Source organism: Ananas comosus, linkage group 2, assembly GCF_001540865.1.
Source record: "Ananas comosus cultivar F153 linkage group 2, ASM154086v1, whole genome shotgun sequence".
Lineage (NCBI taxonomy): Eukaryota > Viridiplantae > Streptophyta > Magnoliopsida > Poales > Bromeliaceae > Ananas > Ananas comosus.
Genome location: NC_033622.1, coordinates 5,824,104 through 5,851,973, shown reverse-complemented (window position 1 = coordinate 5,851,973; position 27,870 = coordinate 5,824,104). Strand labels below are relative to the sequence as shown.

Sequence of the window (27,870 nt, the reverse complement as noted above, 5' to 3'; positions counted from 1 at the left end):
TCACTAAGTACGCTCCTCACGATCCGTCCCACTAGGACGAGGATGAGGGGTACTCACCAGTCGAGTAGAATAAACAAAGGTATGGGTAAGTGTAATACAGTAGCAACGATCGATAAAAGAACGAGATATATAAATGAACAACTACCGCTACTATATGAATGCAACTGGACGATAAGTCCAAATATACCCAATCTGAAACCTGCCATATCGGTCCACAGACCTCAAGCGTGTGCCACTGCCTCTCTACCTGCATATAACCCAACTTAGGCCGCTGGGCTCACAGGTTGGCACGCCCAACCACTTTTTCGGAGAAGAATACCGTCTCGCGGTAGATCAGACCGCTAGTGTTCGTGAAATGCGTACGAGTCTCGGGCGATCAATGCTGATATGCTCAATAGCCAACCGTCGGCAACCAGCCGACAATCCTGCCCCTCAGGGCATACCGACCGTATAGATCACTAAGTAGTCGAACCGACCAAGTAGGTCACGATAACAATGCAGTAAGCCAACCGAATAGGTCACAGATACTAGATACAATAATCGACAAACTAGGTCACAATACCAGATGCAACGCACTGACCGACTAGGTCATAAATCTCACAAATAATCACAAAACCACTCTACTTCTAAAATATGATACTGGGTATGCAACCAACTAAGTAAAGTAATAAAGAGATATGGTATCGGTGCTAGGCTCAACATTTAATATGCAAGATAAACAACAAGAAAATGGTGAAGGGAATGTCACCGAGCGTGCACCACTGTACCGACTTCGGGTCGAAGTACCCATTTGTACGAATACGGTACTGGCCTTCCGACTGCGGAGGAAGTATCAACCGGATCTATGAAGGGTCTACCGGGTTAGCATCCAACCCGCAAACACGAACCACTAACTCACAATCCCCACTAATAAACCTACAGGAATCGGTTTTCCAAAACCAATTGCCGTAACTCGCCGGAAGTCCCAAAAATCGCACCGAAACTCCGCCGGGACCCACGATGTCACGCCCTGGCTTCAGCGAAAGCTCACTAGTCACGTGCACAGACCCGCCGTGTACACCACAACCTCAAGTGTACACCAGGCGTCTACAATCAACATAGAAAAAGCATAGTATTTAACTAGGTAATCAAAGCAAAGCGATACGTTCATAAACTTATACCACACATAACCTTATTACAACTGATAAAATAAAATATAGTCTAAGTAATCTCAGTATGCAACACAAAACTAAACTGCCTAAACTGGTAGAGGTCTGTCTATTTAACATCGAAAAGGCTCTAGCTCGCCGCTGACCTCTTCGCCAGGAACCCTAGCATTTTCCACTGTGGAAGGCTCTGCAGAAAACAACCAACGAAAGGGCGTGAGAACTATTAAGCAATAGTTCCCAGTGGGTAAGCCGCCGAGAGTGACGAAGTACACCACTAGGTCAACTGAGGCATGAGTAAGAAACAATAATAAGCAAAGTAAATGCAATAAGTAAACAATGTAGTTCAACCATAACATGCCTTGCGAGATAAGTTTTCTAACATGTCCGGTATACTACTTCATCATCATAATAAGTTTTATAAGTCATGCTAATTAACAGTTAAATTAGCTATATATCAGGCTGTATACAGAATATCAACATTATTTAATAGCTAATAACAACATGTAGCTATTTCCTACACTAGTAAGAGTGTAAACATTCAGATACTGTTACTATACTACTGACTATTAGGGATGTCGACTTCCTAATATGTTCGCTACTAGGTATATTCAACTAATGACATAAAGTATTCCTACTACTATGTCCATCTAAGGGTAAAATCACTTTTATTAACCCAATTAATAACAGACTTACACATGGTAAAGTCCCAGCCGCGCCGTGCCTAATGGCCCCGTGGAAGTTAACACTACCCACAGCAATCCACTTCGGCGCTCAATTTCGTACATAAGCAAGCAATCTGTTGCTAGGCCACTACGGAGTGCCGGCTTGTAGGGCGCGACCCTCACAAGCATGTGCGAATGAGCACATTGGCATGCAAGCGTAATGCATAGCATAGGTATCACAAGATCATCATGTCTCTAACATAGAATCTCAACTCGACCCATGGTCGACACTGTAATACTAAGTCATAGTCCACTATCAACTATTTGTTGACATAATTCTACCAATAGATAATATGACTTAAACAAGTACATACTTTACATCATATGGATGTTTCTAATCGGCTATACCTGCACTCTCACATAGAGTCCTCTCACTACTCTCTATACATAAGGAAAGTGGTTTACCAAGGTCATACATAATGACTCATTCTAGTGTTCATATAACCCATGGTATACAGTCTAAAGTTCCATATCAACCTCCACTACTTGGAGTAATCGAATATTGACAAGTATTGTTTTTACTTGACTACACAAGTATATTTTCATGTCCAATTCTAGTTATTTAGCTAGATCATATTCCAATGGTATAACATTCATGTTATGTTATAGTGCCCAATTCTAGTTACATGACTAGATTATATACATATAAATATGAAATTCCTGCTATTGCTATTATACAAAAACAATTACCACTTGTTACCACAAGTATGCGAAACATCATATGAGATACTCTATACACAATTCATATACATATATATATATATTTATAAATAACTTCACTGTATATAATATACTAGAAGTTCGGTTATCATGTTGACTACATAAAATTGCATGATTTGACTCAAGGTATATCGTCAGGGTACCTCAATCCTTTAGTTATCCAACTGAGCCAAATGCCATATTATGACTATGCAGCTGTTCCCGATGGAATGATATCATACCTGACTTGTCCACACCAGTTCGCTGATATCTTGAATACATACCAACCACGCAAGCAATTTCTGTAGGCTAAACAATTTCATAAACCTTCCTCTACTACATAGAGGTTTCACTTTACCCGATATGATATACATATTAGTGCTGCCCCAACTCATTCAAATAACATGTAGTCACATGCATATACAACAAATCTAATTCTATAATGTCAAAGAAAATATAGAGAGAATTCACTCATTTCGGTAAAGTTAAACCCACCTACTAATTGACGATTCAAATCAATCTTGCGGCAAAGGTAGCCCGAAGCCTCCAAGCACCCTAGTAACATTCGAAAATCAACTAGGAGCATATCTCACATTTCTACGCGAATCGCTCGCATAAAGACCTCATTTAGGTAGATTCTCACCTAAAATAGTGTCAAAGTTGGAATTCTTGCTTCGGTTCAGGTTAGAACACCTATAATCAACCTTCGAAAGCTCTCAATTTCAGTTCAAAAGGGTTCTACCATGCTGCTGCGAACCTGCTGCGAACAAGTATCAAAATCAGCATTAATACCTCTACATAACAACATAGTATAAGCTAAAATCTCACTTGTTTAGATTCCAAACTTGTAATTCCACTTCCTACTGGTTGAAGTACACTCAAACCAGCTCACAACGTCAAGATATTCAGCTCAAAGTAATTCTCACGGCTGCTGCAACCATATACCAAAAACAGCTTCAATACTTCACAATACTTGTTTTAGCATCAACATAAGTCAATCAATTAGCTACTCACTTTTTCCAAGTTTCGATCTAACTTCCCCTGGTTTCGAATTGTAGGACTTCAGCAATACCAGCGTCAAAAGTTACTCGAAACTCAGTTACAAGGTTCACATGTCCTGCTGTAAACAACGCCAATACGACATCAAAACTATCACTAATTTCAGCATCTAAGTAGGAAAGAATGGCTAATTAATCACCTTTCAACTTCAATTCAGCTTATCCTCGGTTTAAGGCTGAAGAATCACAGCAAATAACTTCTCTAAAGCTGTTACAACTTCCCCACAAACCTGCTGGCAGCAAGGAGAACTAAAACAACTCAACTTAACTACTTAGCATCAAACTATGGAAAGGTTGGATCAAATACCTTTCTACAGATCCTCCTCAGCAAATCTGTGTTTTAGGGTTGAAGAATTGCTGCTAAAACACTCTTTCCACTTTGTATGAGCTGCTTCAATCCTTCCTAAACCTGCAAGTATCAAGAAGGAGATGAAATCAAGCTCAAACCCTTGATTTCTACTCAGAGAGAGAAAAACCCTAGAGAGAAAGAAAGAAGAGGGTTTAAATCCTGTTTCCCAGAGCTTAGATATGATAAGGATCAACTGGGGTCGAGCTGGGGTGGATAAGACCAAAGCTGGAAAAGAAAATGACCAAAACAACCTTGCTTCCAGCAGCTACAGTGCTGACACCGGTACCCCAACATTCTGTCACCGGTTAACAGCGCAAAAATCCAGAATTTCGCATTTGCAATGCACTTTTGCTCTTCCGGCCTCTTGGTCACTCAAGTAACTTGCCAAAAATCTCTCGATAACCCTCGAAAGTTGTTGAATAGCTCCAATTGCTATTCCCACACTCAAACTTCGCAACTTGCCCAAAGCTCAATGTACTACACACGAACTATCCCGAAACTCACCGACTCGCGCTACGAGTCACCCGCTGCCACTAAACACAATTATTCGTGCAACTTGGCAGCAAACACACCTCCTCACATCGAAACGATTATCGTCAGACAATCGTTCCGATCCAGGTTCCCGAAAATCTCAAATTCGACACCGGAACTCACCGTTGCTCACCCGTCGTTTCCGTACCCTCGAAATGATGCGGGTGACCAGCCAATAAGGCTCAGTGACTAAACAATTTATCGTGAGGCACCGTCGGAAGAATTTCAAACCGAAATCGCGTTCTGTCGGCGGATTTCGCCGAAAAACACACCCGAAATCAACTTTCGATTTCTGAAAAGGCCTGGGGCCTTGGACAACTAGTCCAGAGGTTACCTGCTGCCCGCACACACTGCCAACAGTAACTACGCAATGTACAATTGCATAAAAACACCCGCGACTACATAAAATCACATTATTTTATGTGATTTTTAGGGTTTTACGGCCCGACAGCGCAAACCGAGGGCATTCTAGCCTGGCCGAGACACCCGCTGACAGGTCTTGATGTACTGGAGGCCGTGCTCACACTTCGGACCACGGCCAACCACTGTGGAAAGCGCGCGAGCGACGCGAATTTCAGCCAAACGGCGCACACAACACCAAAACAGTGTTTAATACACAAACCGGGGCATTGCTGACCCCAACGGAGGTGAGCACGATATTCAGCACAAATTAGGGATCATCGTGCTCACTTCCCGGATCATCGGAGTGTCCTCGGATCACCAGAAAGGTGACCGGAACCCTAAACAACTATGCAGAAAGCTAATACGTAACTCACCGGAGCAAGGTAAGGCACGGGACGGCCGGCGGCGGCCGGATGGTAGGTGCCCTAGCAAGGGGAGGTCGCAGCCGGTCAGAGGGGGCCTGGGCACGCACTGGCCGGCGACGGGAGGCGGCCGATGGATCGGTGGAGCGGCACGAGCCCGAGCAGCCTCGGCTCAGGTTCACGGTGCAGTGGCTGCCAGGCGGCGGCGAGAGGAGCACCAAGGCGACAGCGGTCAGTCGCCGAAGGCCAAGTGAGGGCGGCGGCGGCGCACAGGTTGGAAGATGGCTCGGCCTCAGCCCGGGTTCACACTGGACTGCCGTAGGGAGCAATGCGGCGACCGACAACCCGCAAGGACGGCAGCAGTGGCGAGCGAAGGGTCGCCGGAAGCCCAAGGAGGGCGGCGCGGCCGATCAAGGGCGGTGGCAGCGCTCGGAGGCCAGGGTGGCCCCAGCTCAGCCTGCTCTAGGTCTGGGCGGCCGCAGCAAGCCCAGGCAGCGCTGGCGGTGCAGGTGGGTGGCGGGGGCCGGCAAGGACGGCGCCGGAGGGGAAGTCTTGGCCAGAGAATGAAGGCTCGACGCAAGTGGGTGCTTTCTTGAGATCCACGGCCGATGAAATGGAGAGAGAGGTTGAGAGGTAGGTTATGGGGGCTTTTCCGGCGGCCGGAGTCGCTCACCGGCGACCGAGGTGCATGCACGGTTAGGGCAGGGACAAGCTGTGACGGTTAGGGTTAGCTGGGTGGACTAGGGTGGACTAGGGTTAGGGTTTCCTATGTGAAACCCTAGCATCCAATATATACATAAAGTGTATATTTACAGACAGGTCCTCCAAACCTGAATATTTTCAGTCCAGTCCCTGCCAGCGCGTGTATCATGCACATACGCACCTCGACGTTCAAAATCACGCAAAACGGTACATAAAATATTGGGTTTTTCTCAATTTTTTCTATTTTGCCAATTTTGACCCCTCAGTGAACAATTCACGATCCCCGGAGATCCGTCCGTCGGATTTCCGATCGGATCGTGCCAGCGCGTTCAACACGTCTGGGGCATCGAATCTACTATTTCGTTTCATCCGATTTAGTTGCCGATTTGCGACGAAACACACCCTCTCTGCAATCCACTACATATATATATATATATACACACACACTCACATATATACATATACAATTTGAATTTAAAAAATTCAAATTCGAAATTTTTTTTATTATCAAAATCTCGGATATTACAGCCTCACGCCACTTCGAATATGACTCGGCCCAACCCAGCCTCAAGCCATTTCGAACATGACTCAACCCACATGGCTTCCCGCCACAGGGCAGGATGCTGACCTATTTAAACCAACACATTAGAAATAAAATCTTCTTTTGTTAGCCAGACTCTCTCAAGCCGAAACCTTCGCATCACTGGCTGGAGCCCCGTAGAGAAAATGATCGGTGTGTGATCGAAGGTGATCCTAAGAAGAGCTTTGACCTTGCTTAAGGGGTAAGAAAAGTCTCATTCCGTGGATACAAAAAACTTTTCGAGCTTAGCCAAGATGGGTGTATGTTGCATATTCGACCAAGTGAAGGTTTGATTCAACATTGGTAAATCAATGACTTCTAAGTTGTTGATGAGATCCCAGAACATGGCCATTACTTTTCTACTCCAAGGATTTTCTTTTCTTTCGGATTGGTTTTTGGTGATGTCAAAGTCCCCGCAAATGACCCAATTGTTGGAACAGGCATCTTTGAGAGAGAGTAGTTCCAAGCAGAAAGCTTTCTTTCCGCCCCAGGTGGGAGGGCCGTAGACGTGTGAGATAGAAGGTCTTCTTGCTTGCAAGATGGGTGAGAAGTAGAGTAAGGGAATGCTTTCTCACAATAACCTCTCTACAAGAGAAGATATTTGAACTCCATGAGGTAATTAAGCCGCCAGAGGCCTCTAAAGCCGGGAAAAAATGGCATTTATCAAAACTTGAACCACAGCAAGATCAAAGAAAGGAACAAGACACTGAATCCACTTTAGTTTCTTGGAGACAAACAACATCACGATAGTGTTTAGACACAACAGACTTAACCATACATCTTTTATGAGAGTCATTAAGACCTCAAACATCCGAACAGAGAATGTTAAATATCAGCAAAGGACAACACACAGTAATAAAGGCACAAAAGGAAACATCCAGAAACTAGATTTCAATAGATAGAAACTTTTGGAGTTCCTTGCTTCAACATCAGAGAGTTTCACTCCGCATAGTAGACTTTTCGCCTTTATTTTCTTGCCAAACAATTTGTGTGTTGAATTGCCAAGTCCAGATGTCACCCTCTCTCGGAGCCTTGCTTTTCTGTTCATCGCTCATCTTAAAACACTGTCGTTTGCCTAGTTGATTAGCCTGGTGCTAGTCCTTGGTGATTTCGTGGCACCAATGTCTAGTAAGTTAAGAGCGTAAGATCCAGAGTTGCATGAGGAGTTCGCAGGGAAAATGGTGGGGCCTAAAGAGGTGGGACCTGAAGCTGACGTGAATTCTCTTCCCGTAAAGTTCAAGACTAGGCCTTCGAGGGGCGGCCAATGGCGAAACACGTGAGGTTCGGTGTATCGAGAAGGACGGCTTTTGTGGGGAACATTAAGTCGAGTCCCAGCCCAACAAGACCAGAACCCCGCATGTGGAGGGAGAGGATCCACTTCTGTCTCTCTGGGTTGAGACCCACTTTAAAAATGCCTATTTTCAACCTTGTGCTGGAGAGCGCGCGTAGGACCCGAGGGTGGAAAATGCTCCAGATTTTTTTCAAAGCCTCGAGACTCACATTTACCATTCTTGTAACCAATAGATGGGCACGAATCCCGACGTCTAACATGGCAAGCTCTATGCACATGTAAGGAAGCACTAAGTATAGGGGTTGAAAGGGGTACAACCGAGTAGAACAAAATAGGGATGTGGCTTCCTAGAAGTCCTATACTTTCTCCTACCTTGTGAAAAGGTTTCACAGATGAGGAAAGGCTAGGTTGTGAATGGGGAGCTGATCAGCCAACCAAAGCACCACTCGCCGGAGAGACATCAGCAGTTATCACCGGCCCTAGCGCGTGGATTCCAAGCGAAGCATGGGATTCCTACCACGCGGAGTGGCTAGCAGAGGGGCACCTCGCCGCCCGTCTCTTATTTCGGAGGAGTTCTAGGAATCGCCAGGGTTGGAATCGACAGCTTCTGTCGAACGCCTCCCTCTATTTTCGCGAAGTTATGACGATCAACTTCAAAGGATCTCACATCTGGGTTGTGGTGATCCGGCCTCTCGTTATGAGGGGAAAGAGGGTTTTCGCGCCCGACATCTCTATCGCTGATCCACCTTTTGAGTTGAATCAGGACCGAGATGGAGATATCACCAAAGGTGATCTCCAAGTTCTCAGGGATGTCTAAGAGGTGGTTGACGGCAATAAGACATCGGTAGCCGGTGAGATCAGCCATACGCGTGGTAAAATCATCCGCCCTGAGAAACTTGCCGAAGCCGCTGATAAGGGCCCCCACGATTTAGAAGGATCAACATTCGTAAGGAAGACTGACCAACCGAATCCAAACTTTGTAAGGAGGTAGAGAACGTCGGGTGTCGCTGTAAGAGTTCCAAGCGAAGCATCTTAGCCTAAAATCGCCTAGGCTAATTATCTCCCTGAGGATAAGGGATTCGCTTTGGATCTATTCAGGAAGGAAGACAACATAGTCTTTTTCGTTGTACCTAGGGTGTAAAATGAGCCAAGCGCGAGCTGCCCAGCCCAGCACGATATTGGGTCGGGCCAAGGCATGGCACGAGTACTGTAGCACTCGCGCCGGGCCAAGGCATCGCCTAATAAATTCGATCGTGCTAGGCCGCCTCCCTGTGGCCTGTTGGCCTGGCCTAAGGGGAGGCCCGGCCCGCTGCCCGAATGGGCCATGCCTACCAATCCGGTATGGCCCGACTCCAAAGGGCTCCCAATTCCTTTGGGAGTTGGGAGCCAGGTTGTAAACATTAGGCCTCTCCCAAGGGCCTGCTATGGCAGACCCTTGGAAGCTGAGCTTTTGGTCCCCTTTGGACCAAAATACTCTCCCAACAATCAAATATTTTGACTGTTCGGAGGGTATTTTGCTCCAAAAAATATTTAAAACTTTTAAATAATTTTAAATTTTTATTATTTTTATAAATATGTTTTAAATTTTGAAACTTTTTTCTCATAGATTATTTTTAAAAAATAGTATTTTAATTTTTTAATTTTTTAAAAATTATATATATATATTTTTAAATAAAATTAAATAAATATAAAAAGATGGCCCAAAGCCCGAACCAGCCCGACTCATACCGTACCTTTCGGGCCGGGGGCCGTGCTGGGTCGCGGTTCAAGAACTACGGCCCGGCACGACACGGCCTGACCTTATGGCCGGGCCGTGCCAGGTTGGCCTCTGGGCCATTTCGGCCCAGCTTAATGTGGGTCGTGCCAGCCCGGCGCGGCCCAGATTACACCCCTAACTATACCTGGCAACGAGGAAGTCAGTTGGATAACCTCCAAAGCGGTTCGCTAGCCGGTTAGCAATAATTTCTTGGAGGAAATGACCAAGGTTCGCTGGAGGGACCACATCCACAAGGATCGCGTTGCAGCGCCTCTTTTGCTTGGCAAAGAATTCTTCAGAAAAAGGAATGAAGGCATTCAGATAGGCTGGTCAAGCACGTATGACTCGGTAAACATTCATCGACGGGTGATCTATGCAAGCCCAAGCTTTGTGCCCCGCTATGAAGCACGTAGCACATCTAATAGGATATAATGCCCCCAATAGTCCCACATTGGGTGGAATACTGATTTCGATCGGTTTATATGAGACCTACACGCTAGTAATAATAACTGGGCTTAAATAGTTTAAGCCGGTGGTTTGGCCCAACGAGTTATTGTTGCTAGCGAGTCGAGTCGTTGCAATTGGTATTAGAGCCGAATACCAGCCGGAAGTGTGAGAACTAAGTGCTATGCGGGACAAAGTGCTACACCAACGGATTTGGTATGAGCCACCTCTTGAATCCGTAAGAGCCACCTCTAGAATCTCATATCGCCTGGTAATGGTCCTGGTCTGTCTGTCTGTGATCTGGTTTGGACCCGACTAGGACGTTAGGGTCTAAACAGGGGGAGTTTGTAACGCCCCCAATAGTCCCACATCGGGTGGGATACTGATTTCGATCGGTTTATATGAGACCTACACGCTAGTAATAATAACTGGGTTTAAGTATTTTTAGCCGGTGGTTTGGCCCAACGAGTTATTATTGCTAGCGAGTCGGGTCGTTGCATAGGATCGCGGTAGTTGGCGGCTCTACGATCTCATCCCAGGCACCTGAAGCACCTGCCCTTGAAAGAGAGTCTGTCAAGTTTAGAAGATACAAAGGTGGGGATGCGTGGTGGAGAGGGTGGAGCTGTAGAGAGAAGAGCCTCCCTGTAAGTCTTCTTATCAAGTGAAACAAGGGGTCTGTTTTTTTTACAGTGCACTTCAGTCCATTGCTTTTCCTCACTCCTATGCTTGTCTTTTTTAGGTGATTTAGGAGCAGCCCATGGTCTAGTGGAACTACAGAAATCATCATTGCTGAAGAAGGCAACCTAAGTTAAGGCAAAACCTGCTGTGTCCGCCCAGAGTACCTTCTTAGAGGACGAGCTTCCATTATTACAAAAGCTTTTGAGATAGGTGGCTGCCTTAACTCCATTACCGAGTTTGCATTTGAGCCGTTGAAACCTCTGCTCCAATTCATAGTCCACCTCAGGGGAATGTCCACGTGTGATTCTATTGTGAGCTCCTGTCCAGCACCGAGGCTCTGCCATCTTCGTGTTTCTGGGGTTCGATGACTCCACTGCCTTCCCTTTTCGCGTCGACTCTGCCGTCGTCTTCATCAATCTCTTAAAGCCCTTTAGTACAAAGTTTTTTTGAGGCAAAAGTAGCATATTACCGCTTTATCTATTAAGGAGGACATCAAGGCCTCAAAAAAGATCGTGAGGGGAACGAGAAAACAACTCAAAAGATTCATTAATGTTGTAACCCTTAGATGCTCAACCTTCAAATTTTGTAGCAGTTAGGTCACAACTACTCAAAAAAATTCATTAATTTTGATGAAATAGACTGCAACAATTCTAATAAAATTTTGCCAGCTCATACAGACCATGGTGATGGTCTAATAATAGTCTCCAGTTAATTTTGGCAACGACTTCTTCAAGTTTCTGAAAGAACTTGATAGCACATTCGACTCAAAGCCAAAACGTCAAAAGGTCATATGCTTCTAAAAAGGCCTTTGGCATCATGTACAAGGATGAGATCGTGAAGACTCGTACGATAACATTGAGGGATGTAACAATGGACTTAACACGATGGGCCCGCACGCTTATGGGAGGAGGAGGTAGGGATCAAAATGAGAAAAAAGACAGTAAAGATAAGGGATCAATGAGAAAATACAATTAATGCTAACGGTTCAAGATCATATTGTAAAATAAAAGAATAAAAGAATTAAAGACCAAAATATCAGATCGAATACAAATTAGAGACTAATAATGCAATTAGCCCTTCTTAAAAGCACGCAGTTCAAAAGAGAGTTGGTGCAGTTAAAAGTCCAGCAAAATTTTAGGAGAACATCAGCGAGATCGTGGGGAAATTTATTGTATCGTCCGTGACAAGTATCCGACAAACTCATCGATATCAGCGGATTCACAGGAGCGCACAAAGTGCAGTAATTTTACTTTCCTTATCTGACTAACTGATCAACATTGAAATATTTATTTTTCATTAAGAACATAGATAACCACAGATGAGTTTGTATTAATTAATCACTATATATCATCATATTAGTGGGTTAAATTTTTGGATAATCTTACATATTATCTTTTATATCATTTAACTAATCTGCACTTTGTCATTTTATAGTTTTTAAAAATTACACTTTGCTATTCGATATTTTTACCTTTTACTTCTCATATAAACCTATTGTTCATTAAAATAGTAGAGTAAAACATCTTACAAACCGCCAAACATAAAAATATACATATACAACGCTTGACAAACCAGAGTGTTAAATTATAGCATTTTACGCTCCTTGACGTATATTTTATTACCCTATTATACGTGAAATGTAATACTTTACTCTCTTATTTTAGACAGTTAGCTATGATGAAAAGCAAATAATAATCACATAATATTAAAGTTTAACTTTTTAAATCATAAAATTTACAAAATGTAAATGCGGTAGCTAGGGAGGCTACATGAAGTTTACCATAAAGTATTTATAGCTTATGCAGCATAAGCATAAGAATACTAACTCAATAACAACAATAGAAAAAAAAAAAAAAAAAAAAAAATCGTCTGATTACTAAGCTTCTAATTTTGACACTCAGTCAAATGGAGGTGTCTGAACAAGACAAGACATTACTCGAGCAAGGAAAGTCGCTATCACAACCTTAACAGCTACAGGCTAGCAATGGAATAACAAAAGGACATTACTGCAGAGCCCCAGATTCACGAAAAAAAAATTGAAGAGATAAAGGTCGTGAAGAACCCAGATTCTACCAAACAAGACACACTTCAAGGATAGCACGGGAATAACAGTTTCTCCTATCAATAGTTTTTACATGTTAAAATATATGGCCCTAATTAAGAACTTGTTCCTACAGTAAACTACTCTAAGATTATCTTCAATCCCATCCTACATAGCATGCATATGCAGCCAACTATAGCGGAATAAGGGCTTGATGATTGGTATCCGAGATTCCGAGTGCGAATTTAATTAATTCATATTTTCAGTTAAGTTTATTTCTAGATAAAATAAACGAAATGGGTAGCATGCTACCTATCTCTCTCTCTCAAAAAAAAAAAAAAAAAAAAAAAAAAAAAAAACTATAGTGGAATAATATGTCGCACACATCAATATGATTTATAGTGTATGTTACATTCCCAGCTAGAGAGAGAGAGAGAGAGAGAGAGAGCATACATGCATGATTATTCTAAGATCGTTTTATTTTATCCATTGGACATTGTAAATGATTTTAGTGTTATTCAAATTCGATCTTATAAAATAAGTTTAAACGAATACTAACCATATATGATCCTGCTCTAAATGCTGGGCTGATTGATTAATTAACTAGTACTATATGATTTTCAAGTTGAGGAAGAGGTCCAATAATGTGCTTATGATACAATATGCGTCTACACGGCGGAACAACCAAACCACGAACTCTCTAGCAATACAAAACACAAAAATTAAAAAATAAAAATAAAAAAAAATAAACAAGATAGATGGAAGGTAGATATATAGAATTTAATTTCCACTGCATGGAATAAACCCACCACCTACTGAGTCCATTTGTCAGTTTCCTATTGACTAGATTTAGCATGCAAACATCAGATGAACATTTATGATTTTTTTAAAAAAAGTAAAAAAAAGGAAAGAGACCTCTCGGCTTTAACCAAACAGAACAGATAGGATATTTAACTATGTTGATTCAATGCAACTGCTTCTTTGTCAGTTGAGCCACATTGCAACTGATTCTATACGTACAAGATGCCACCTTGCAGTTGCGAAGAAGAGCTTCTAGAGTTAGATTAAGCACTTTATAACCACCACAGAATTAAGATCTTTTAATCTCTAATGATGGGTAACAAAAAGACAAGTGGTCAACTAAATATAAGAGGGAACTCTAAAGGCAAAGAGATAATTAATGTTATCTATGTGGGTTTGGTAACCTTAAAAGGGTGGTCTTACTTACATGTAGCTTTCACTTTCATGCATACCTTTCAAATATTTTTCTATAAATACTTTGAGGGGAGATTTTGCTGGAAAGAAGTATTCAGAGGTTTGAGTTCAGAAGGAACAATGTGAGAGAAAGAAGAGACCGAGAGAAGGACAAATCCAAAATAATTTAGAAGCAAACGACCTAATAAAGGATAAAAAAAGGGGCAATTTTCAGATTAAACCACTGCTAATAAAACAAGAGGGATAAATATGTAAACATGCACTTTACGATAGGAATAAATGTGCATACTCCATTTGAAAAGATATATGTATAGAGTAGTGCTTCTATACTTGTTATTTTTCGCCGTCGTTCATTCACTCCTCTTCAACGGCCTAAATTTAAGTTTTTTATAGCATGTCACTTTGGGACAGGTACTGATTATCAGGTATCTCAAATAATAATATTTTTGTCTTTTAATATATGAATAATTTAGTAATTTTACTTTTTATATATTATCAAAATCTTTATTCTCTCTTTGTTTTCTTTTTCTCTCTCTTTGTTTCTTTACAAATTCAATTTGTAATGAGCTAAAATATAAAAAATCGACAAAAAACTAAAAAATTTTGAAGGTAAGATCAAAATCATTTTAATAAATCAAATTAATTAGACTGATCAAATTGAAAAAATATATAAATAGCTTAGATTTGTTCAATATAAGTTTATTTAATTTATCTAAATTTATAATTTTGTTTACTCTAGTAAAACTCTACGGTGAAGATTTATTATAAGCTTAAAATTTAAATTATACAATCTAAATTTATTTATTAGTAAGTTTAAATTGCGCTATACTATTTAGATTTATTTAAGGTTTCTGTATACTTTTTAAGTTCTAAATTTCAAATNAAAAAAAAAAAAAAAAAAAAAAAAAAAAAACTATAGTGGAATAATATGTCGCACACATCAATATGATTTATAGTGTATGTTACATTCCCAGCTAGAGAGAGAGAGAGAGAGAGAGAGAGAGAGAGAGAGCATACATGCATGATTATTCTAAGATCGTTTTTATTTTATCCATTGGACATTGTAAATGATTTTAGTGTTATTCAAATTCGATCTTATAAAATAAGTTTAAACGAATACTAACCATATATGATCCTGCTCTAAATGCTGGGCTGATTGATTAATTAACTAGTACTATATGATTTTCAAGTTGAGGAAGAGGTCCAATAATGTGCTTATGATACAATATGCATCTACACGGCGGAACAACCAAACCACAAACTCTCTAGCAATACAAAACACAAAAATTAAAAAATAAAAATAAAAAAAAATAAACAAGATAGATGGAAGGTAGATATATAGAATTTAATTTCCACTGCATGGAATAAACCCACCACCTACTGAGTCCATTTGTCAGTTTCCTATTGACTAGATTTAGCATGCAAACATTAGATGAACATTTATGATTTTTTTTAAAAAGTAAAAAAAAGGAAAGAGACCTCTCGGCTTTAACCAAACAGAACAGATAGGATATTTAACTATGTTGATTCAATGCAACTGCTTCTTTGTCAGTTGAGCCACATTGCAACTGATTCTATACGTACAAGATGCCACATTGCAGTTGCGAAGAAGAGCTTCTAGAGTTAGATTAAGCACTTTATAACCACCACAGAATTAAGATCTTTTAATCTCTAACGATGGGTAACAAAAAGACAAGTGGTCAACTAAATATAAGAGGGAACTCTAAAGGCAAAGAGATAATTAATGTTATCTATGTGGGTTTGGTAACCTTAAAAGGGTGGTCTTACTTACATGTAGCTTTCACTTTCATGCATACCTTTCAAATATTTTTCTATAAATACTTTGAGGGGAGATTTTGCTGGAAAGAAGTACTCAGAGGTTTGAGTTCAGAAGGAACAATGTGAGAGAAAGAAGAGACCGAGAGAAGGACAAATCCAAAATAATTTAGAAGCAAACGACCTAATAAAGGATAAAAAAGGGACAATTTTCAGATTAAACCACTGCTAATAAAACAAGAGGGATAAATATGTAAACATGCACTTTACGATAGGAATAAATGTGCATACTCCATTCAAAAAGATATATGTATAGAGTAGTGCTTCTATTCTTGTTATTTTTCGCCGTCGTTCATTCACTCCTCCTCAATGGCTCAAATATAATTTTTTTTTAAGTTATAACCTACGGCCACTTTAAAAGAGGTACCGCGCGATTACCAAGTACTTTAAAGAAGGATATATTTATCTTTTAATATACGGATAATTTAGTAATTTTATTTTTAATATATTATCAAAATCTTTATCCTCTCTTTGTTTTTTTTTTCTCTCTCTTCGTTTCTTTGCAAATTCAATTTGTAATGAACTAACATATAAAAAATCAACAAAAAACTAAAAAATTTTGAAGGTAAGATCAAAATCATTTTAATAAATCAAATTAATTAGACTGATCAAATTGAAAAAATATATAAATAGCTTAGATTTGTTCAATATAAGTTTATTTAATTTATCTAAATTTATAATTTTGTTTACTCTAGTAAAACTTTACGGTGAAGATTTATTATAAGCTTAAAATTTAAATTATACAATCTAAATTTATTTATTAGTAAGTTTAAATTGCACTATACTATTTAGATTTATTTAAGGTTTCTGTATACTTTTTAAGTTCTAAATTTCAAATTTATTTTGTTTTCAGCTTATATTTTAAATTACAATACATGATCTTATTATTTTAAAAGATCAATTTTTATATTAAAGTTTGAATTAATTTCGCCCATACAATTAAATTCTAAGAATAAATTTGAATTATACCGTATATTTCTAATCAATTATCCACATTAAATTTTTTAAATAGCGATAAAGAATTAATATCTAAATTAGAAAAATTCTTAAATTTTTTTAAATATATTAAATATGTTGAATTTAAATATTTGTGTCACGCCCCGAATGTCTTGTTCCCCGGGCACGCCGACAAATCCGCCATATACAAGGAATTTTCCCCGTATACGAAGCGTCACTGGTANTTAAAAATAAGTGATACAAAATTATGTCTAAACTATAGAAATTTAAAAATTTCTTAACATATTAAATATGTTAAATTAAAATATTTACCAACATTACAAATTTTTTAAATAGTAATACAAAATTCCTCTAACTTAAATTTTTAATTTTATTTTTTAATATTTAATATATAATATTTAAATTCATCATATTTAGAAATAGAACTATTTCTAAAATTTCTATAATTTAAATTAATGCGTAAATTTGAGAAACACTTAAATTTCTAAAATAAATGCCTAAATTAATACCTGTATTAATGCCTAAATTTAGGTAATCAATCAATTCCCCAAATTAGTGCAAATTAATACGTAAATTTAGGACATCAACTAAAATTTTCTTTAAATGTTGCATAATTTAATTACAAAAATAACCTCGAGTTAAATAACCCTTTCATCTGCAAAATATTAAAATTACATCTTTACCCTCTATTGATCAACGGTTAAGATTTTTTTCATTTTTTATAAAATAAAATACCAAATCATTTCCCATATGCATATACAAAGAGTCGGGCTATGGTGCCTATAAAAGAACAAAGCACTTGGTGCTGGCAAGTTTTCCATCGTTAGATCTATCACTTTGACCATTTTCACCCGTTAGATTATACTATTCTACCAACCACTTACTCAAACCTAGAGAACCACTATCATCCAAACCGTACATAGCTTAATCCAAGGGTTGAAAACCTATAAGCAACAATGACTTAGTATTATTAAAAGCATTGGAGCTCAATTCTATACATAAATGCAATACTCCCTATTAAGCTCTACACAAATTGTAGTTAATTGAGGCCAAATTTCACCATCCAAAGGAAGAAAATGTATGTTTTATGCATATTTCAATAGCAAAAAGTAATTAAAGGCTCAAATGGACACCAATATAAAAAGAAATGAAGATGCATGTTTCGTTTTCATGGCATGGTCAGATCTGTGTGGGTATGAGGACAAAACAGGTGTTGTATCTTATCCAATTTTAAATGAAAGTCAAGAGGACATTGATATAAAACATCCTTAAAAGATTTGTAGCACGTACATTGGACAACTTCAAAATTCGCCAGAACTTTTCTCATCTAGTATGTTCTCGAAATGTACATATATTATTTGGTATAATTAAGGGTGTAAACCTGCCGACTCTGCAACCTAAGCTCAAGAACCAAAGCTAAATCATTGATTTCGAACGCTTCGTTTAAGAGTTTACCTGCAGAAAGAGATTATTAAGGTTCTTAATCACATGACGTTTTATCATGTACAATTTGTTAAACACAATTAACTATCAGAATTATATTAGTACATACCAAAAGTAATTCTTTCCACAGAACACTGAAAAATTAAGACTTTTAACGCATATAAAATCTATATTTAGTGTACTTCATATTAATTTTATCAAAGATTTACACTTTTTGAGCTTAATCGAGTTGAACGCAAGGGAGCTAGCTAAGCTCATCCTTGGCTCATTTAGGAAACAGTGCCAACCGGACGAGCCAACTGAATGAGCCTTTGCCAAGCCAATCCTCCCACGGAACACAAGCTGTTCATAAACAGTAACCTCAATCAACAGCCTAGGTATAAATGATTGAAATACTCAAAAGTTTACCGTTCACAGATAACAGAATGGAAGCTAGTAAACAGCTTGAACAATATCTTGAGCCTAGAAACCCTTTGCAGAGAGATGACCTAAATATAATGTGGCCCAAGCCACGTTGGCCCGGCCCAAAAATGTAATCAAGGCCCAGTTTAGGCTCTGTTTCTCAGGCATTGCCGGGACCTGGTCGACCGCATCATCTCAGATCTTTTCCCTAAAATTGAACCTTTAAAGCTTTTCAAATCAAAATGGTAAACTGTCGGATGCGATATCCAACATTTAGAAGAGCTTTAAATGTTTTGGATCAAGCATCATTCATTTTGGTAGTTAGGTCCTTTAGATGTTCTGCATCACATCTAAAGATTCAGATGCTTAGATTTTAAAACCTCTACAGTAATCTCCTAATTGTGGTTCAAGAAGATTCAGAGTTAAACACACTAAATATTATATACAGAGATGAGCGTGTTTCTATAACAGTTATGTTTCAGATTCTGCGAGAAGCATTGCTTAAATATGACATACATTGAATGAAGGCGTAAACTAAGATCTTGTTGTAAGAAATGCAAGGGCAGAATCAGAGTAAGCTGATTATGTTTCTTTCTTTTACCATAACACAATATTAGCATTCTGCCAAAGGAAGAAAAAACATGCAACGTAAATTAAATGCATCGACCCAAAGAAAAAAGAAAGTTTCCTAAACTAAACTTGGAATTGACATTTCTCCACTTTTATCTTTGAATCTCATGACAAATGTGATAAAGGTGCCATTTGCATGTCAATATAGAATAATGGTATAATTATAAGAGAATTGTGAGGCAACTATTTAGCCCAAAATTCTTTTTTACATAGAGAGTAACATTAGCTTTGCAACATATTACGAAAATGCAAATAATAAGAAACCAGATAATTGCCAACCTTCAGCTTTGCAGAACACATACTTCCTAATTTTTAATCTCTAAATTATAAAGGAATTGATCAGCACAATCAACTCATGGTGAACAGTTGGAGTGCCAAATTTGTTGATAATTCATCACAGCATGAGTACTAAATGAGTTGCTGGTTTAAAGGAATGAGTGACAAAAGGAATGCTACGACAACATATAAGAGAAGATAACATTTAGAGGTACTAGCATAATAACATATATACTCATATAATTTGCATACAAAATAGTTGTAAGTTATTCATCATAATAGCATATTACAAAGTTATACATGTCATCCTGAAAGTGTTTTGAAAGGTATCCAGCAGATGCTATTGCCAAGTACAATAGATATAAATGTACATAGGTAACTAGAGAATCAACTCTTTATGCATTTGTTGACCTATCCATACTCGAAAAGTTCATCGACAAATTGTATGAAAAATTAAATGTCACAGTCTCTTCCTAATATTATGAGACTTCTCATACCAAATTGAAACATGTTCCAATTAGATATCGATCATGCAAACTGGATTGAACCAAGCTACATTGACACATACTATGACATAATCTGCAAGCCAACAGCACAGGGTGCTGATTCTTTTATCCTTTCGATTGTCAGTTTAAAGACATCATATGGATAATACTCCTTTATCAATGAAATTTTAAGAAGATGAATTCTGGAATTGTCTGAAGCTCATTTAACATAATAAAATATAAGAGGAATTGTAAGGAAGTAAATTCTCAAAATCCGAGAGTTGAATTTCGCTCAGAATCGACTAATTGTCGAATGGGTACGCTTCGGAAAGGCCGAAGGCGTCAAAAACCCAAAAAGTGCATTGGCGAGGGCCTCGGAGAGCAAAAGAATGGAAATCTACAACTTTGCAGATTTTTGCTCTCGGGGACCGGTCCCTGGTGGGAGAGACCGGTCCCCGTAAGCAGAAAGTGCGTAAGAAAGCTCTGCGCGCGATATTTACTCTCAGGGTCCGGTCCCTCGAGGGGGGACCGGTCCTTGAAGGTCCGGTCCCCGTACGCGTAGAAGCTGGCTGAGAGCCTCTGCCCGCAAGGGTTGCTCTTAGGGACCGGTCCCTTTAGAGGCAGACCGGTCCCCGAGCACGAAAACTGTCCAGTCTGGGCAGTGTGAGAGAAGCAAAGTGGAGGGGCTATTATGCAATTGTTGCATTAGTTGGGGGTATAGAGGGGAGATCACTCTCTCCCTCTCTCATTTTCACACCCAACACACTCTCCCTCTCTCTCTCTCTCTCTAAGCCCTCTCTCCCTCTTTCTTGAAGTGAAGAAGGAGAAGAAGAAAAGGAAGGAAAAGAAGAAGGAGAAGAAAGAGAAGCAAGCTAGAGAAGGGCTTTGGTCACCTTCTTCTTCCTCTCCTCACAATTGCAGCAAGCTTGGAGGTAAGCTTTTGAGCTCAACAATGGCAGACTCTTAGGGCTTGAATTTCTTGCTCTAGAAATAGTTTGATTAGGGCTCTAGCATGCTTAATAGATGTTTAATGCTTAAAACTAGAGATTTGTTGGGGCATTTTGCATAGATGCAAACCTAGGGCTCCAAATTGGGATTTTGCCTAATAGTGAGGTTTGATCTCAATTGATAGCATCTAAACCTAATTGCTAAGTGTCTAAACGCATTGGCGAAGACGGATTGACTATTCATCGAGTCGTTGAAAAGATATCGGCAAAACAAGACTGATTGGGCTTCATTTCCGCCTCGGAGGCCGAGACGACATTGTAGCAAGTGCCGAGAAGTGTTCTTAGAACCCCTACATCGTCGAAAGGTGGGTGGTGTCATCCCGAAGCAACCGGATTCCTCTCTATGTCTTAGCACACCATGATTCTTGCATCTCTTGCATGTTGCATTGTAGGATTGCATTATTTTCCATTCCTTATGCTTTCTAATTGATATCATAGTGTGAGTTGAATACTTGGTATAATTGATAGATAAGGATTGGGTCTTGACATTGAATCCTATAGTGCCAAGGAAAAGAGATGGACTCGATGGTTACCTAGTGACATAATGAGTGGCACATGATTGATAAATGAACAAAACAAGTGGCATATAACTTAGTGTAAAGTGACACTAGTGGTTTGTAAACATAGGGATAGGTGGATTCCCTAGTGATGACTCGTTGAGCAAGAACATAGTGTAACTAAATACTTGCATATGAACATTGGGATAGGTGGATTCCCGAGTGACTACTAGCCCTAGCGGATAGGGTATCCTCGAGTTGAGAGGATCGGATCATACTCACAGTCTGTTTATACTTGTGGTGGTCGCGCCACACAAGTCATCGTGCACTCCGGAGTTTGGCGCGAGAGGGGCAGAGTTGATGTCCCGCAGACGGTCCCGGGTTTGAGAGCGAGGTGAGTCTCCTTACCATACGGGATGGCGAGGTGAGTCGTGGCCGAACCCGAGGGATCGCCAAGGATTGAGTAAACAAGAGAATAGCACTGTTTATTGAACATTTGCTTATTGGACATTGTTAGTGAACATATTGGCATGTTAGTAAAACTACTTACTATATGATGCATGCATACATTACTTGTGATTGAGCATAGTAGCGTAGTTTTCTTACTATGTCATTTACCGTTTTCATATTTATCTATCTATCTATCTGCTTTTGCCCACTCGGACCTAGTGGGGAAATCGGCGGAGTCGGCGACCGAACCCACTAGGAACTATGGACAATAGTTCTCACCCCACTTTGTTGCAGGGCCTAGCATGAGTACGCCGGGCGAGGACCGCGGCAAGGGTATAGCGCCCGAGCAATAGTTACATAGTAGCTTTCCTTTTTGCATTAGTATCACTCTATGTATTTGAGAGACTTATGTAGGTGAGGATTGAAGGGCTATGTATGTATATTGGTGATGATCTAGTAAACATGTATCCATTTTGAAAAAGATGTAAATGTAACTTGAGGTAAATGAATGCAATGTGATGTAAAAGCTAGTAGATCTCTCTTTTGTTCACTTGTATTCACATGTGACTCTTGCTCTTAATTGTTGGCACTTGTTGTGCCCTTCGTTGATTGTGTATGTATAGAATTTCTATTCCTGGGCAAATTATTGTATATGATCTGGTTGTTTAGCCTTGGGCGGACAGAGAAGGTGCTGTCCGTTTGGCGTCTATTCGACGCGCCCGAACCGGATCAAATTGGTAGCGGTCTCGAGGCATGACAGGAATGGCTAATGGTACCTACACCTAGCAGCATAGGGTAGACTGTAGATACCCCCATTTACATGCCACAATAACGGACCCCCAGACAGAACTAGAGATGGACCAAGATAATCTCAGTCTAAGTAGTAATAAGGCCTCCACTTCCTTGCAAAAATAAATACGATGTTACAACTTCACTGTAATTTACTCAGGAAAAAGAATCCCTGATATCTTTCCCTAGTGGCCCAGCTATTTTATCTTCCTATTGACAGAATATTGTTTCATTTTCCACAAATTGTAGTTTAGTAATGAAACTGTACCTACCAATCGAGCACTTTGCTTTTTCTTTGATGAAGAAATCAATAACTAGCCAAACCAACAGCCATTCCCATCAACAAGTGAGCACTATATTATGCATCTCCATGTAGAGATTAGAACCCTGAAGATGCTAAGACGAACAACCATGCACTCACATTTTATATCCATCCAAAAAAGTTGTTAGAAGAGAAATCACTAGTTTCATGGCCAACTTTTGTTAATATTATTACCTCTGGTGCCTAGATATTCTTCAAAATAGGAGAAAGTACAATTACCTCTTCTGTCTAGATATCCTTCAAGGTAGGATAAACTAAGTACAAAAAGGATAATGAGACTCCCTAGCATTACGATGAAGTCAGCACACCTCCTGTCAGGACCAAAGAAAAATCAAGAAATGTTAAATTTGTCTCTTCATGAACAATAGTCGCCGGGATAACATAGAGAGAACCAGTTTTGATTAGAATAGAGAATACCTAGTCCAGCCTTAATGAAAGAAAAGAACTGTATGGTAATAAAGTTAAGTTACAGATTTCTCTATATAAGTCGATCTATATTGACTTTCTGAATGAATTACATTCCAGAATAACGTTCCGACTAATGCTACCCCTTCGTACTGCGTTCCTAGGAAACTAGCATACTATGTTCCCGTACCCAAATCATGTACCACAGCATATCCAGTTCTAGATAAAATTGTTCACGCGCCAAACATTTTAAGACCTACCCTTCAATGAAGAAATTGTTGCCTTGACCTAAGCGAGTGTGTCATCCATGGACCACCTAACAATCTATCCTCCATCCCATCACTTCTTTCAATCCTCACTACAAAAATAATTTTTAAATTTCCAAGTATCGAAATTCACTTGGTGGTGGTGGTGTTTTTGAGAAGGAATGAGGCTGAGGGTAGTTGGCTAGGTAGCCTACAAATGACATGGTGGAACAGATTCAGACAATATGTTTTTCCTTTAGGGGCTATTTGGTTCCACGTAAAACTATGAAATATAGTTTTCAATGGAAAAAAAATTCAAAGGAAAACAATTTTTACGCGTTTTAGTGTTTGGTTTCTAAGGAAAAAAAAGTTTTCCATTTCGGTTGTTTAGTTGAAAGGACAAGAAAGGAAAAGATAAATAAAAAATTATTATATGTATTTTTTTTTTCTATCCTATATATTATATATAATAATTATCATACTACATATATTATTATTATAACTTATATTTGTAAATTAAATATATTAAAATTATATTATAAGATAAATCAATAAGCATATAATATAATATATGTAAAAATATGTATATAATATTATATATACTTATAAATAAAAATATAAAATATGTATAATAATTTTTCACCCTCTCTTTTATATATATATATAGAGAGAGAGAGAGAGAGTTGAGTTGTAATACTATCGGTAGCAAATGGGCTCCGTTGCCACCCATTTATTTTCAATGATGGAGCCTCTAAATTGACGATCAGCACCATTGAACATGATCTTTATCATTTGAAGCATGTAGAAACCAAATTTCATGCTTTTCCGATATTGTTCTCTAGTCCATCAAGTGGACACAAAAATAAACGACTGAAAACGAATATCCTTTAAAAAGTGATGATAGGAGTCTCGCAATCAAGATCAAGAGTATAGATCTTATTTTAAATAGTTCAAAGAATTTTCTTATAAAAAACCAATTGATTTGGATATCTTTACATTGTTAAACGAGAAAACGTCTCATATCGATCATTAAAATTATAGATTTTAAAACCCTTTGATCATTAGGCCAATGATGTCGAAAAAATTCGAAATTTGATTTCTACATACTTCAAGTGGTATAGATTATGTTCAACAGTGCCGATCGTCGATTTTGAGGCTCCATCATCGAAAACAAATAGTTGGCAACGGAACACATTTGCTATCAATAGCATTCCAGCTCAACTCATATAGAACTAGGATGGAATACTATCAATAGCACCCAGCTATTGGTGCTATTAGTTTTTTAGCCCTTAGATTGAGAAATGTGTGGTTAGGATGATGTGGGGCCCCTAGGGTTGAGTAAGTGGTTGGTTGAATAGTATAATCTAACGGGTAAAAATAATCAAAGTGTTAAATCTAACAGTGGAAAACTTGATAGCACCAAATCCTTGGTGCTATCGATAGTATCCCAGCCGGACTCCATATAGATATATATATATATACATACATACATATATATATACATACATATATATATACATATATATAGAGCTAGGCTGGTATACTATCGGTAGCACGGAGACCTCCGTGCCACCAAGTTGTTTTTAATGATGCAGCTTTCAAATCGACGATCTGCTCCATTGGACTTGACCTACACTATTAAAAGTATTTGAAAACTAAATTTCATAATTTTTCGATATCATTTGGTTAGTGATCAAAAGATCTCAAAATTGACAATTTTAATGGTAGATTTAATGCGTTTGTTAATTTAACGGTGTAAAACAATCCAAAATCTGATGAAATATTTATAGAAAATTATTTTCACTATTTAGAGTAAGATCAGCACCTCTGATCTTAAATTCAAGTCTTTTATCATCATTTTTTATGAGATTTTTATTTTCAGCCGTTTATTTTTGGACTACTCGTTTGATAGGTAAATGATGCCGAAAAATTATGAAATTTAGTTTCCAAATACTCTCAATAATGTAGATCAAGTCTAACGGAGCCTGAAATTTAGTTTCCAAATACTCTCAATAATGTAGATCAAGTCTAACGGAGCCGATCGTCGATTTGGAAGACTCAGCATTGAAAACAACTTGGTAGCACGGAGGCTACCGATAGGATACCAGCCTCTCTCTCTCTCTCTCTCTCTCTCTCTCTCTCTCTCTCTCTCTCTCTATATATATATATATATATATATATATATATATATACATACATATATATATATATATAAGAGTGGGTGAATGGTCCAGCGTGGACCACTTACGGGGTCCATAAGCACTCACATGAGCTCGTGGACGCATGCAATGGAGCCGTGAGCAGCATTTTTTCCATGGCGACTTTTTGTTTTCAGGTGAGAAGAGACGGAAAATGAAAATCTTTGTTTTCCACCAAATCTATAAAACAATTTTTCATGAAAGATTATTTTACACCAAACCAAACACTCGAAAAATTATTTTCAGCCCGAAAAAATTTTTTCCTCAACTTTTACGTGGAAACAAACACACCCTCAGTGATAGGACAAGATGCATTGCTTTCCTTTATGCTTTACCATTTAGTACTAAAGCAGATATGGAAGCTCAGCCAACTTTCTGCTTATGTGCATAGCCAAACTGATCATGGACCAATAGAGAAAGAGCAATGGTTAGTCATTTTCTACTTACGTGCCTAATTAACATTGATCAACCAAGAGGAAAGGAGCAATGTTATTAGGACTTCTTGTCAGACATTTCTGTGGACTTGAAGTATTTCCCCATAAAGTTCAGGAGAAAACTTTTTGATTTTCGATTCACGCAACTACAGAATTCTCTATTATGACTGGACCCACTATATTCTTGACTGAAAATGTTCTTCAGTTATGTCACTGCGAATCATGCAATACAAACCACAACAAATTATTCTGTCTCATCAGTAGACAGTTTCCGCCATGCTCCTTCAAGAAAAGAACAACAAAAATTACCATCTTAATTCCATAAATTTGGATTATTAGATCCAATTAATCTTTATAACATTTCTAATTTGGCAAGCCAGTAAACAAAATTCCTCATGACACTTATCTTGCCAAAGTATGAAAATGCACTTAGTCTCTGTTCCCCAAGTTAAAGAAGCACCTAAAGTAAGTAACTTTGCCTTAAAAGAAAGAAAAGAAAAAAAGCCTAAGAACTAGAGTAGATCGCAGGAAAATTTAGGTAAACATCTTATGTGAACTGTTGTGACATAATCAAATGGTTTCTCAATTCACTACTGCACTTACTAGCATAAGCCCATAAGTAATCATAGAGCTAACTTATATGCTATTTAAAACGTCAATCGTTAAAATGTAGATTACCTAGATATGAGATTTGTGTAGAGACTCAGAAAGGAGAAGAAACATTTATAGAAAACACTGAATTTTCAGAAAGAAAACTCAAACAGATCTTAACAAAATAAGTGAAGAAACAAACAACTAATGAAAAGGGCATTAGAGTACAATAAAAGAACTTCACTTGAAGACATAAACTCCCTTACCAAACGAAAATGCAAATGCAGACCTTTTGCTATAAAGCCCCTTTAAATGACAACGGACCTTAAATATACACCCCATTTCTTAATCTTAATCACTTTAGGGAAAGAAAAAAAGGAAGGCGAAAAAAAAAATTACCTTATTAAAGGCCTAGATTAGATAAAATGAGTGAAAACAAACAATACGGGGCTAAATTGCTCATATATATCCCAAGCCTCATTAACCCTAATTTGAAGGCACTAGCAAAGTATATCAGATTGAAATCACGAACCCTTATAGAAAAGGAGATCTATGCATGCCAATCTATGGATGTTGATTTTGGAGATTGAGATGGAAAGAGAAAGAGAGCTTGGGTTTGGGAAAGAGAGAGATAAGGCGATAGCGTCGAACCTTGAGCTCACTTTGGTGTCGAACGGGGAATGAGGAGCGTCGTCGCCATGAATCGAGTTCGAGATCGGCGCGCAGGTATCGCGAGGAAAACCCTAACGATCGATCGGTTCGGGGAGGTGCGGGGTTGAGGGGAAGAGCACGTGATGCGAAAGGGAAAAATGGAAATGGGCGAAGGGTGGCGCCGTCGCGGGAAATGAAGGGGACTTTAGTAAGGGTTGATTACACCATTGTCCTTAACGGCTTAACCTTTACTCTTTTTGCCTTTGGTTCCTAA

General features: G+C 38.8%; 2 long non-coding RNA genes across 7 annotated transcripts; both read right to left on the bottom strand.

The window, feature by feature from the left end:
* On the bottom strand, positions 1,120–4,138 carry LOC109706674. Of its 5 annotated transcripts, none has more exons than XR_002215290.1 (7): positions 3,935–4,138; positions 3,768–3,860; positions 3,584–3,686; positions 3,398–3,500; positions 3,213–3,329; positions 3,065–3,124; positions 1,120–1,335 (listed from the first exon to the last, which is right to left on the bottom strand). It is a non-coding gene; the product is annotated as an uncharacterized LOC109706674 (long non-coding RNA). The 5 variants fall into 5 exon arrangements; XR_002215291.1 differs by having other exon boundaries at positions 3,584–3,689; positions 3,768–3,857; XR_002215289.1 differs by having other exon boundaries at positions 3,768–3,857.
* Positions 18,285–27,844, bottom strand: LOC109706893. 2 transcript variants are annotated; one of them, XR_002215342.1, is made up of 3 exons: positions 27,597–27,844; positions 23,292–23,383; positions 18,285–18,824 (listed from the first exon to the last, which is right to left on the bottom strand). It is a non-coding gene; the product is annotated as an uncharacterized LOC109706893 (long non-coding RNA). The 2 variants fall into 2 exon arrangements; XR_002215343.1 differs by lacking the exon at positions 23,292–23,383 and having other exon boundaries at positions 18,285–19,237.